General features: G+C 42.5%; 1 long non-coding RNA gene across 1 annotated transcript in view; it reads right to left on the bottom strand.

Annotated features, from left to right (window-relative positions):
* LOC113186399 (uncharacterized) overlaps positions 1-12,800 on the bottom strand; it is an 89,791-nt gene that overhangs the window by 66,542 nt on the left and 10,449 nt on the right. The window contains exon 2 of the long non-coding RNA XR_003301284.2: positions 4,690-4,748. This is a non-coding gene — a long non-coding RNA (uncharacterized LOC113186399). The remainder of the gene's footprint in view (positions 1-4,689; positions 4,749-12,800) is intronic.

The following is a 12,800-nucleotide window of genomic DNA, read 5'->3' as shown; positions in this document are numbered from 1 at the left end:
TTTCTGGTTGTCTCCCAAGCCCATCACCTTCTCCTGGGGTTCTCCTAGCACTCTCTGGATGGCACCGAGGGCCAGGGTCTGCTTGGTTTTGTGGCCCATTTAGGATCCATCTTTTTAGCTTAACTTCTCCCTTGCTCATGGTTCTGGCCTTTACCTTGCACTCCCTTGTGCTGTGACCACAGAGAAGCTCTGCCCTCCCTCTGCTCTGTGCAGGGGAGGGGACCAGACAGTCAGAAACTTCAGGACATTAGTAGGTGTGGCTGAGTCACAGAATGCACTAGAACAAGTTCTATGAAGACTGAATGCAGGAGCATTCTAGATGAGCTGGAACAAGCAAGGTTTGAACTGCTCATCTGCAGGATGGGTCATCTGGGTTGGAGCCAGAGCATGAGTGCAAGCCCAGAAAGGTTCAATGAAGAGCTGGCATGTGGGGCCAAGAATCCAAAGATAACGGAGCCCGGACTGCCTCAGCCATACAGACATGCCTTCAGCCAAAGATCCAGACCCAGTCCAAACCCAAGGTCTGCTTTAGCAGGGGAAGAACAGGTGATCCAAGAGGTCTAAACAGGCATGCAGGTGGTATCCAAGGAGATGACCCAGAAATAGGTCTAGGAGGTGGAGGAGAGGACAGAAACCTGGGCCCTGGGACAGACTGGTGTTTGTAATCACGTTCAAGGTCATGATCTGAACACCTGAGACAGCGTGGGGCCAGGTCTCCCCAGAGGCCCCTGCAAATGAAGAACAGGGTTGTCTCAGAGTTGAAGCAGCCACAACCTCTAGGGTTAGCGAGATGGATACAAGAGCAGGTACCAGGCAGGTCATCCATACCGTGGCTCCCCGTCTGAGTCAGGCCCAGCTTCAGAAGGTCTCATGGTCCTCTTTAAGGAGTTGCATCTACCAGGGCCCAGCCTGCACCCAGCAAGCCAATGAGCAAAAAGCCTAGGAGACTGAGATTTCTGAATGGGTCCCTCCTCAGCCAAGCAGGCATCTTGTCTAAAGAGTGAGAATTGTTGGGGGAGGAATCAGGGGAGAATGTCAGAAGCCAAGGAGAGTTTCTAGGCTTGTTTCTTGGAAAGGGAGCAGGCCTGTCTGAACCCCAGGCACTCCGGAGTGGCTGTCACTCCAGACTTCCCTCCCCTAGGGGTTTGGACCAGCAAGAAACAGTAGGAAGCTTCGTAAGACACAAAACAAGGTTGGAGGTGAGAGGGCAGCCCCAGCACCCACAGGCTGGAAGGCAGAGTGGGCCATAAAACTCACTATGGCACCCACGCCTGTTTCCCGGCCTACAGCTGTCTTACCACCACCCAGTGACAACAGCGCCCAAGGCTGGGCATCCTGAGGAGGCCACAGTTGTCACCAGGGCACGTTCTCACCGCACCCTCTCCACCACAGGGGTGGGGATACGGGAACTTCTCAATCCTGGCTTCTCATTCGCCCTTTATTCTTATCTATTCAGGACACTTGGGCCACTTGCAGTTAGATCTTTCACCAAAATGGACGACAGCCACTAGGTGCCCAGTTGCCCATCTCCCAGGCTCTGACTGTGCCAAACTTACACCCAGCTTTCTCACTAAGTTGAGACTCAACTTGGGCCTGACTCTAGGTTCTGACAAGCCGGCTGCCCTCGCTGGATCTCCTATCTCCACAAACACGGGCTTCTGGAAAGCTGGCGCTGTCACTCCCGTCCCCTGGGCCAGCAACCGTACAGTGACAACGCTCACTGCTGCCGGTACTGTGACTCTCCCACCAGGGAACGCTGCAGAAGGGAAGGAGGAAAGGGCTCATAACTAAAGAAGCGCGTCCCTAGGAGCCCAGCACAGCTGAGCTCCTGATGTCTGAGATGCTCTGGATTGAAAAGAGGCATAACGTGTATTAGCATTCTCAGCAAAAGCACTTTAGCCAATTCTGTTTTCATATTCCTCAACCGATTCCTCCGAAAATGAAAGTAAAAATAAAGCACTACTCCTTACAATTTCCTCAAGGCCTTGGAGTCTGGATTAAAGAAAATGTACTGACTTTGCTGACCTTGGCAATGACGTCCAGGGGGTGGGGAGAGGGAGTTGCCGCGCTCAGGCCTTGCTTGGGTCCTAATAGCCCAGCTTTGCCTGTGCTTTCGATATTTTCTTTCAAACTTGCCATTTTGCTGTTGCAGCTGGGCTTGTCAGTTCTCAGTGCTAATGGATTGTGATGGGGTGTCAGGGGAAGTCAACAATCAATGCTTGAAAAAAATGGTGGGGGTGCGGGGGCCCGTCACTGCTGACATGGCCAGGAATGGAAATACAATGGCTTGCTTTTGTGGAAAAACAGTCAAGAAACTCTGTGCTGTGTTTTGCTTTTTAAGATCAGTGTAGATTTTTGTCCTTTGAGGACTGGACTCTCTGCCCTTCCCCCAATTTCAGTTTGACTATCAAAAACACCGTCTCTAGTTTTTAAATAACCAATTTACAACATAGTTAAAATGGGTGATTCATGTTGCGGGTTGTAGTTATTTCTTGCAGGAAGATGAAACGAGATAGGGAAATGTACGCTGAAGCGGAGGCACGGAAGAAATGGTATGAAATGGCTGGGCCACCTTTGAAGCAGGCCTCTGTTAGGAAAACTCATTTAGACCCCAGTGCTGTGTGACATGAGAACACCATTAGAGTAATACTTGGCCTGGGGATGCTAATGTGAAAACATCAACGCCTGACTGCAGTTTACACCAGCGCAAGAATCTCATGGAAAATGTTTCCACTAATTCAGTAGAGCCCTGTTATGATGTTGGCGTCAGGATGCAGGAATGATATCTGCCTCCGGTTGCTCTGGTCAACTCAAATAGCAGGGCCTTCATGTGAGGACTAATTTGAACAAGAATCACATGCAACATAATCTGTGATAGCAGAACACTTTCTAAGTGAAAGTTTGTTGTATTTATGGATGTGAATGATATTTAGGCCAGGAATCCCAAAGTGGTTATTAAGTAAAATTATTCCAAGCTGACTTTATATAACACTTGAGTCCCTGAGAAGTTTTGTGTGACTTAGAGAAAACTCAGAATTGCATCCTGATCTATTCATTTTGTAAATTCAACGCTGCATAGATCAGGTTTCCTTAAAGGAAAATCTGTCTCTATTCTCTTAGTTACAAAGAAAAGTGTAGACAGAAAGGGTCTAAAGTTGTAAAAAAATGAAAAGCTCTGTGACCCCCCACCCATGCTGTTTTCTCCCCTCTCTATACTTCGCGATCCTACCCGCCTTCTATTACTTTCCTTTTTCTCCTTTTTGTATCATCAGAATCTTACTGAGCATATGGTATTTTAAAAATCAGAGCAACATAGCACAAGTGTAATCTTTTAAAATACCACCCACCAGGAAGGTAGAGCAGGTGTGCTTTCCCTGTTTCCCTCACGAACTACAGCCTGAAGCGCAGGACATGGGGACCTGTGTGCCTATAGCGAGAGTGGGAGAAGACTGGAGGCTGGAAAGAAGGAAGCGGGCTGAGCAGAAACCTTGGGACTCTTGAGGAACCACTGCGCCGGGCTTTCCTCCGGCTTCCGGGTTTCTTTTGTCCTGTATATCACAGACCTGCCCCTGAGGAAGCTGGCAGCCCTGAAATGCCAACAGATACACACAAAAATGGCCCAGAGAGGCCTTCCCTCTTTAACCAAAAGCCCACTGAGCTAGATGGAAAACATTTAGACAATACCTGCTGTCCTCCAGCCCCACGCCACAGGAACCTGGCCCCACCCTGCCCCAAGTGGCAGGAGAGCCTGGACCTCACCTTGCCGGGCTCTGAGATGTGCCAACACCCCGTCAGGGTCGTGGCAGAGAAGATGGAAGAAGTAGTCAGGACATGGGACATCTTCCTCCAGCCAATGACACGCAGATGAGAAAGCAGAAACCCTCACAAGAGTGACAAGGGACCACAACCCTACCTGCACCAGTGTGACCACCCAGACAAAATGGGCCACTTCCTCGGAAACCCCACCTATCACAACACTCCCAGTATTAAATGGTAATTTGAATAATCACATAACTATTCAGAAAATCCAGTGCATAATTTTTAAAGTCCCAACTATAGGGTCTTGATTTAACATCCGAACAGCCATCTTCAATGTTAGCCACCATCTTAGGAGATAAGTTTTGCTTTCCTGTACTTCCTCTTACCCGAACTCTCCTGTCCCCATTAGTGACCTACCCCATGGTACCATAACCTAAGCCAATCCCAGAAGGACAGACCCCTTTGCTCTGGAAAGCCCCACGGTGCCATGACGCAAGCCTACCCCATAGTGCCACAGCTCCAGCTCTACCCCTACCCCACAAAAGCTGAGCACAGGACATCTCGGGGCCTCTCTCTCCTACAGAGAGAGGGCCTTTATTTGTCAGCTTTGAATCTCTGCCTGGCCTCCGTCCCTCATCTCTCATCTGTCCCCTGCTTTCTCACTTTCCTTTCACCAACCAAAAAAAATCTCTAAGCCCAGATGGTTTCACTGAGAATTGTACCAAACACTGAAAGAAGAATTAATACTAATTTTATGTTAACTCTTCCAGAAAAAGAAGGAGGGAACAATTCCCAATTTATTTTGTGAAACTAGTGCTACCCAATCCCCAAAACAGCACAAGAAAATACAAAAAGACAGTTTAAGAAAAAAGAAAACTGAAGACCAATATTCTTCATATTAGAGATGCAAAAACATAAAAACATACATACCTGACCAATGGGGATGCAGGTCTCATTCAATATTCAAAAATCTATCAGTGTAAACCACCCTATGAACAAGAACAGAAAAGTCACAGGATCACATCAATCAAAGGAGAAACGCATTTGAAAAAATTCCATACTCATGATTGAAAACAAAACAAAAACAGAAAACAGCATCCACCTAGGTCTTCTATCACCAATTCCCTTTCTCCATTTACTGGCTGTATGATGTTGGGCAAATTATTTAATATAAATTTCAGTTTTGTCACTTGATACAAAGGGGGCAAAGAGTATAGTAACACAGCCACATCAATATTTATAGCAGCTCAACTCACAATAGCTAAACTGTGGAGCCAACCTAGGTACCCTTCAGCAGATAAATGGAAAAAGAAAAAGTGGTATATATACAAATGGAATATTACTCAGCTTTAAAGAAGAATGAGATTATGGCTTTGGCCAGCAAATGGATGGAGCTGGAGAATATCATGCTAAGTGAAATAGGCCAAGCCCCCAAAACCAAAGGCCAATTGTTTTCTCTGATATGCAAATGCTGATTCACAAGAAGTGGGTGGGGCTAGGGAATAATAGAGTTACTTTGGATTAGATAGAGGGGAGCAAAGGGAGGACAAGGGTATAGGGGTAGGAAGGATAGTAGAATGAATCTGACATTATTACCCTATGTGCATACACTGCACAACTGGTATGATTCTATATCATGTACAACCAGAAGAAAGAGAAATTATACTCCATTTATGTATGAAGTGTCAAAACGCATTCTACTGACATGTATAACTAATTAGAACAAATTTTAAAATATTTTTTATAAGACAAAGGGGGCAAACACAACACCCAGCTCACTGAGCTGTTTGTGTGTGATTATAATGTAACTAATGAAGTAGGCTTGTTTATCAACATTAGAAGGAATGGCTTCTCTCTGCTTTGGTACACTATGAGCAAGCATTCATATTTTGCCTACAAAGTCAGGTAGGACCGTTGGAGTTCAAGAATCTGCCTACAATGGTATCTGGAAGTGCTTTTTAATTCAGAAAGATATAAAGAACACAAAACATAAATTGTGGGCAAATAAAGTAAAAATAAAATGAGTAGCATGTATATTTTACTCTATGATTAATTTAGGCAATTTTATATATAATAAACAAGAAATGCTATCTAATATAATTCTGGTATGTGTTGCTATATACTGCTTATCATTTCAGGGTAGGAGAAGTTGAAAAGTTTTAACCAAAAAATAATAATAATATTAACAATAATGAAAGGACACATCTGGTCTGGTTCATATGCCCTTTTCTCTTGCATTTTCCAAATTTTGCTAATCCTCTTCTACATGTCCAATGAGTTCCTTCTCTGTGTCAAGTTGTACAGAGTAGATATTGCCTGTCTCATTGTCCTTATTCCTGTTTGCAGAGAATCCTTGGACTTTGCTGGTGCACATGCCACATGTATAAACTTATTGGTCAAAATTACCACTGCAGCCTAAGCTACCTACTGCAAAAATGCCTGCCTGTTATCACGGTCAGCCCTCTGTGTTCATGGGTTCTGCCTCTGTGGATTCAGCCAACCACAGACTTAAAATATTTGGGGAAAATATTGTGTCTGTAACTGAACATGTATAGGTTTTTTTCTCATGTTACTGTTCCCTGAACAATACAGAATAACAATAATTTACACAGCATTTACATCCTTGGCTACTATAAATGATCTAGAGATGATTTAAAGTATAGAGGAGGATGTGTTAGGTTATATGCAAATACTTTGACATTTTATGTAAGAGATTTGAGCATCCCTGGATTTTGGTATTTTCAGGTCCTGAAAGCAACCCCTACAGACGCCAAGGGACGACTGTACTTATTGCCACAGGATGACTTCCCTCTCTTCTAGGGCAAGCGATTACAGGTATGCTCTGTGACCTCTGCTTAGAGTTCTGCTCTGCCAGTCTCTGTGCCCTGCATCTGGACTTTCCACAATGGCACTGTGCAGTTAATTTAGGCAATTTTATATACAACAAACAAGAAATGCCATATAATATAATTCTGTGTTCTGGAGGGGGTTGAAACTTTTATCCAAATAAAATACTAATCTGAACAACAATGAAAGGAGGTCTTCTAATCTGAGTAAGGGCTGATTCTGCAGTTTTGACAAGAGAACCTTTCTACTTAGGGTCAAAGCTAAAAATAGATTCCACTGCCCCCTACTGCACAGCAACATCTATATCTTGCCATTGGGGGCATTTTGATTAAATATCATCCCTACTTGCAGGAGTTCAGAAGATTTACTATTTAGTCCTTTTAGGTTTATCATGGTGTCTGCCATAAATGCTCAAAAATATTGAGTGAACAAATAAATATGTATTGGCACCACAGGCTGAGCAGACCTGCAGGATGGCACACACGTACCCACACACACATCAAACACCTAAAAATGTCAGATAAACCTGTTTTTAAAATTCATACTCAGAATCAATAAAAGGAAATCCCCTGATGTAAGAAATCAAGAAAGAGGTGAATGGGAACTGAAGCCAAACAGATGACAGAGGTGTTGCAAACAGATATGGCCTAACAGGTCTGGGCCTCCAGTTTAACACCTACACAGGAAAAGGAGACGAAGACCTGGGCCCATGCAAGGCACGGAGCTGAAACTAAGCTCCTGTATAAAACGTGGAGTCATGAAGCTTTGCCTGGACTGAGACACTGAATTTAGAAGCTCAGCACATTGGTTTAGAGTATCAGCAAAGAAGCTTACCATCAGCTTAGGGCAGTGGGTAGAAAAAGACATCCACAGGAAGTCGGAGCTGCATGCCTGCTATACACCTGATACAGTGTTCACACGTGTATTACCTACATACTGAGAATCTCAGCTGAAAAATCAATGCAAACATGTACAGCACGTACTCACGGGCATTTATCCAAAAGAATGGGAGATGTGGGTGTCGCTCAGTGGTAGAGCACTTGCCTGGCATGGCGGGCACAAGGCCCTGGGTTTGATCCCCAGCACAGAAGAAAGAAAAAAAAAAGTAAACAGAACAATTGAAGGCAGGGTCTCCAAAAGATATCTGGACATCCACGTTCATAATAACATTATTCACAAAAGCCAAAAGGTGAAAGAAACCCACATGTCCACTGGTAGAGAAAGAGATACATAAAATGTGGTATAAACATACAAGAAATATTATTTAGTCTTAAGCTAAGTGAACTAGACCAGTCAGAAAAAGACAAATACTGTATGATTTCATTACATGGGGGACCTAAAGAAGTCAAATTCACAGAAACAGAAAGTAGAATCTTGGTGCCAGGAGCTGTGGAGAGGAGGACATGGGAGTTGTTGTTTATGGACATAAAGTTTCAGTTTTCTAAGATAAAAAAAGTTCTAAAAATTAGATGCACAACAATGTGAATATATTCAACACTTAAAAATTGTTAAGATGGCAAATTATGTTATATGTATTTAATTTTTTAAAATGGTTCAGAACCATTGAAACCCATTAGGACCCAGAAGGTTAAAAAAAACCAAGACTATCTAGACAAGAGCACAGTCAGGAACCTGTGTCACTGCAGGACACAATCCCTGCCAAAAATGAGCTCACACTCAAAGATGAGCTCACATTCAAAGATGAGCCCACACTCAAAAATAAGCTTACATATTTAAAGATGACAGACACTATCAGGAAACAAGTCATCATGGAAAAATCAGCAGAAATGGCAGAGGGAAAAATCTGTTCTCCAGGAAATATGGACAATAGAAAATGTTCCTACCCAAAATATAAAAGATGGTCTATACACCATAATGAAAAAGTAGAAAATTGAGTGGGAAGCAAAATGTAGCATTAAAAAATAAAAGGTGAACTAATAGGAATTCCAGAAATAAGATATACTGTCATTACAATTTTTTTAAATCACTAGATGGGTTAAACACTGGTCTAATGGACATGGCTAATGAATCTGGAAGAAGAGGGTGGGGAACAATATGCTTTATTCAGCCCCAAACCTTTTCCAATAATCCTATCTACTTGATTATTAAAGTCCTCCTCTGCTGAGGTCACCTTCTGGTGAGCATTTACATAAGACACAAATATCTTCACTTCCTTTGCCCATGATTTCTGAACCATGACCAAAGATCCATTCCACAGCAAGATACAAAATCCATCAGTCATCCTCTTATTCATTCTCAGATATTCACTCTTTGGGTCAAACACCTTTTTTTTATCCCTGAAGATATGAATATGAATAAGGCAGATAAGGTCATCCCATTTCTGGTTCTAGTAGTTTATTAACTAGCAGACCATAGACATAAATAAAATAAGCAATAAATAGTAGTTAGTATCTGAAGAAAAAATAATAATACAGAACAATAAGAGAGTAATGGAGTAGGCCCCTTAAGACTAGCATTCAGAAAAGACTCTATACAGGTGCATTTAGCTGAGCTTGCATGAGGAGGTGACATTCAACCAAAGAGGAGAATCACAGACAACGGCTTTGAGAAACAAGAAGAGAAAACTCTTTGGACTACTGTTTACGATGGACATAGGTAGAAAGAAAGGCTAGTGATGTCCCCTTCAACCACAGTGCACAAGATGCCACAGCAGAGCTGTACCCAGTTATTTTCATTACCAGATCACTGTGATATTGTAAAATAGATGTATTTCCCTAATTCCTGGCATGAAAGCTACTAAAATCCTCAGAGTCTCCAGAGTGTGTTTTTTATATTCTAACTAGATGACTGGTGGCTGGCAGCCCCTATCAGCCTTCAGGATGGGAACTGGTCTCAAGAAAGACTAAGGCATGATTTAGGGGGTTGGAACTTTTCAGTCCCAACCCCTACACTTCATGGATGGGAGAAGGGCTAAAGATTAAGTTGATCACTGACAACCAATGATGTAATCAATTATGCCTATATGATGACACTTGCACAAAAATCCAAAAAGACTGGGTTTGGAAAGCATCTGGGTAGCCAAGCGTGTGGAGGTTGCTGGTGGCCTACTGGAGAGGGCATAGACGCTCCACGTGCCCTCTCATGTGGCTCGCCCTCTACATCTCTTCCCTCTGGCTGTTCCTCTGTATGCTTTATGGTATCCTTTCTAATCAACCAGTTTCCCTGAGTTCAGGGAGCTCTCCTAGCAATTAATTAAGCCCAAGGAGGGGGTCATGGAAACCTCAATCTATAGCCCACTAGTCAGAAGTATAGATGACACTCTATTAATGAGATTTTCAAGGGAAGTGGGGGACAGTCTTGTGATACTGAGTCCGCAAACTGTAGCATCTAATGCTGTCTCAAGGTAGACGGTATCAGATTTGAACTGCATTAAAGGACACCCAGCTGGTATTTGCTGGAGAGCTGATCGTTTGCTTGGTGGAAGGGGAAAACCTGTGTACATTTGGGGTCAGAAATGTTGTGCAGATCATGTTGCGAGAAGATAATAGGAGAAATAGAGTTTGTTTTTTTCTACTCACTATCAGTTCTCTTAAAGTTCAAGTAACTAGATCCTAGGATACAGACTCTTTAAAAGAATCAAAGCCCCATGTCCTGAACCTCAGCCAGAATTACACTGCCAGGAGCAGACACAGAAGAACACTCTCTCAGAAGTCCATAGGTGACTTTTATACTTCAAATTGCCTGCCTCTGTTTGAATGGAAAAAATGAATTGATGCTAAGCATTTGGGACCTCTCAAACTTCATCCATTTTCTAAACCAAAGATGGCAACCTTTCTCTGTGAAGGGCCAGATGGTAAACACAGTAGACCCACCTTATCTGTGGGGAGTATCTTCCAAGACCGCCGTGAATACTTGAAATCTTGGATAGTACCAAGCTACATATATTATGTTTTTTCCTATAAATAAATATGATAAAGTTAGTTTATGAAGCAGACACAGTAAGAAATCAACAACTACTAATAAAATAGAACAATTATAACATACTGTAATAAAATTATTTGAATATGTTCTCTTTCTCTCTCAAAATATCTTAATGTACTGTGCTTACCCTCCTTCCTGTGATTATGCAGATGATATAATGGCTACATGATGAGGTGAAGCCAGGCCAGTGACACTGACACAGTGACACAATGTTAGGCTCCTACTGACCTTCTGACAACTTGGAAGGAGGATCCTCTGCCTCAGGTAATCCTGGATCACCAAGCCATGGCAATATTTGTGACTGGATGTCAGAAGCAGACAATTCAATGCATGGGAATCCTCTATAGTTGAAGAATTTTTTGAAGAATCCTTCAGAAGAACATTGCAATTGGAAGTTGTAGTCTCTTTCTTTTTCACCTATCAAGGTTGGCTGCACAGGTTGTGATCCTTCCATGATCATGTAGGTGACTTTAATGTTGTGTTTCACCCAAGGATTGTATTCCATAAGCTCACCATTTGATGCCTGTGCAATTTGAAACACTTTGGTAAATTTTGGTAATGTCCATATTTCTGGTTCTGCTTCAGTTTCTTGTCTTCATCCTCTTCCTCTGTAGGAGATTCTACATGTTCTTACAATTCCTCATTTGTGAGCATTTCTCAATGACCTTCAACATGTATTTCCATTTTTTTTCACCAAGCATATTGGTAAATCCTTCTCCACCAACTTGCCTTGCTGCATGAATGATCTTTCCTAACTTCTCCCTCAATCCCTGGGAATTCTTTTTTTTTTTTTTTTGTAGTTGTAGATGGACAGCATGCCTTTGTTTTATTTGTTTATTTTCATGTGGTGCTAGGGATCAAACCCAGTGCTTCACACATGCTAGGCAAGCGCTCTGCCATGGAGCTAGAGCCCCAGCCCCAATCTCTGGGAATTCTTTAAAATCATCCACAACTTCATTCCATTAGTGTTTCCAGCCAACATTTACAGCTTCTGGTTTTAATTCATCCATTGCAGCTATGATAAATGTTATTGAGTCAGCAATAGGGAATGATTTCCAGCACTGCATTAGGTCCAGATTAAGGCCTGCATCCATTACCAATCAAATGTGATCAAATACCAGACAAGTGAATATGGCCTTGACAATGATGAGGTAACATTTTCATAGCAGAAAATAATATAATAATAGGGGCATTATTATTAATAGGATTTCAAATTCCAATCCTTTTGTTTCCAAATGTTTTTTCATTTCTGGGATGAACACTGGTGGAACCATTCCATAACCAAGATGGCTGTCACCCATGCTTTCTGATGATGTTGCCAGAATACAGGCAGATCATTTTTTATTTTGGTTTTGAGAGAAAATGGATTCTTCTTTCTGTACTCTATGCCTGGGCACTGCCACACAGCACAAGAGGTAATCTGCCCTCCCACATTTTATGTGCTGCTGGCTCCCTTGCACTTTCAAGAATGGTGGTTCTACTGGGTATCTTCTTCCAGAAAAGACCAGTTTCGTCACAACAGAGACTTGCTTTGGATAGCATCCCTCTCCTTAGTCAATTTCAAATCTGCCAGCAGTAGCTTGTTCACCAGCACATGCAGCTTCTCCAGTAATTTTTATATTTTCAGACCAAAACTTCTCCTGAGTTCATGCAACCATCCCTTCCTGGCAATGAATGGCTTAGAGTCACCCATTTTAGGGATCCCTTGCTGAAGTCAACATATGGGCTCAAGGCTTTTTGGAACAACACACTGCTGTCCCTCAGGACACATTATCTATCCATGTTTTCCACCCAAAATATAGTGCCTTTTCCAACTTAACTATGAATTTACACAGTGGCTATAACTTTTGCAGTTTGAGGTACAACATCAAAATTAGTATGGATTTCTTTTTACTTCTTCACAATTTTACAGATAGAATTTTCTTTCTTACCATGGATCACCTTTTCATTTAAAGGAAGCACTTTCCAGGCTTCTCTTTGGCATATCCAAGCTGCCAGAGTCACTATTCTTGCACTTTGGAACCAATATTAAGTTAAATAAGGGTCCCTTGAATACAAACACTGCCATACCACAACACTTGATCTGATACCCAAATGGCTACTAAGTGATTAAAACAGGGAGCAAATACAGCGTGGATAGGTTAAACAAAGGGTTGGACGGGGCTAGATGGAGCTGGGTAGCACAAAATTTCATCATGCTACTCAGAATGGCATGCAACTTAATACTTATGCATTGTTTATTTCTAGAATTT

The sequence above is a fragment of the Urocitellus parryii genome, chromosome 8 (genome assembly GCF_045843805.1).
Source record: "Urocitellus parryii isolate mUroPar1 chromosome 8, mUroPar1.hap1, whole genome shotgun sequence".
Taxonomy (NCBI): domain Eukaryota; kingdom Metazoa; phylum Chordata; class Mammalia; order Rodentia; family Sciuridae; genus Urocitellus; species Urocitellus parryii.
This window is presented reverse-complemented; position numbering and strand designations above follow the sequence as displayed.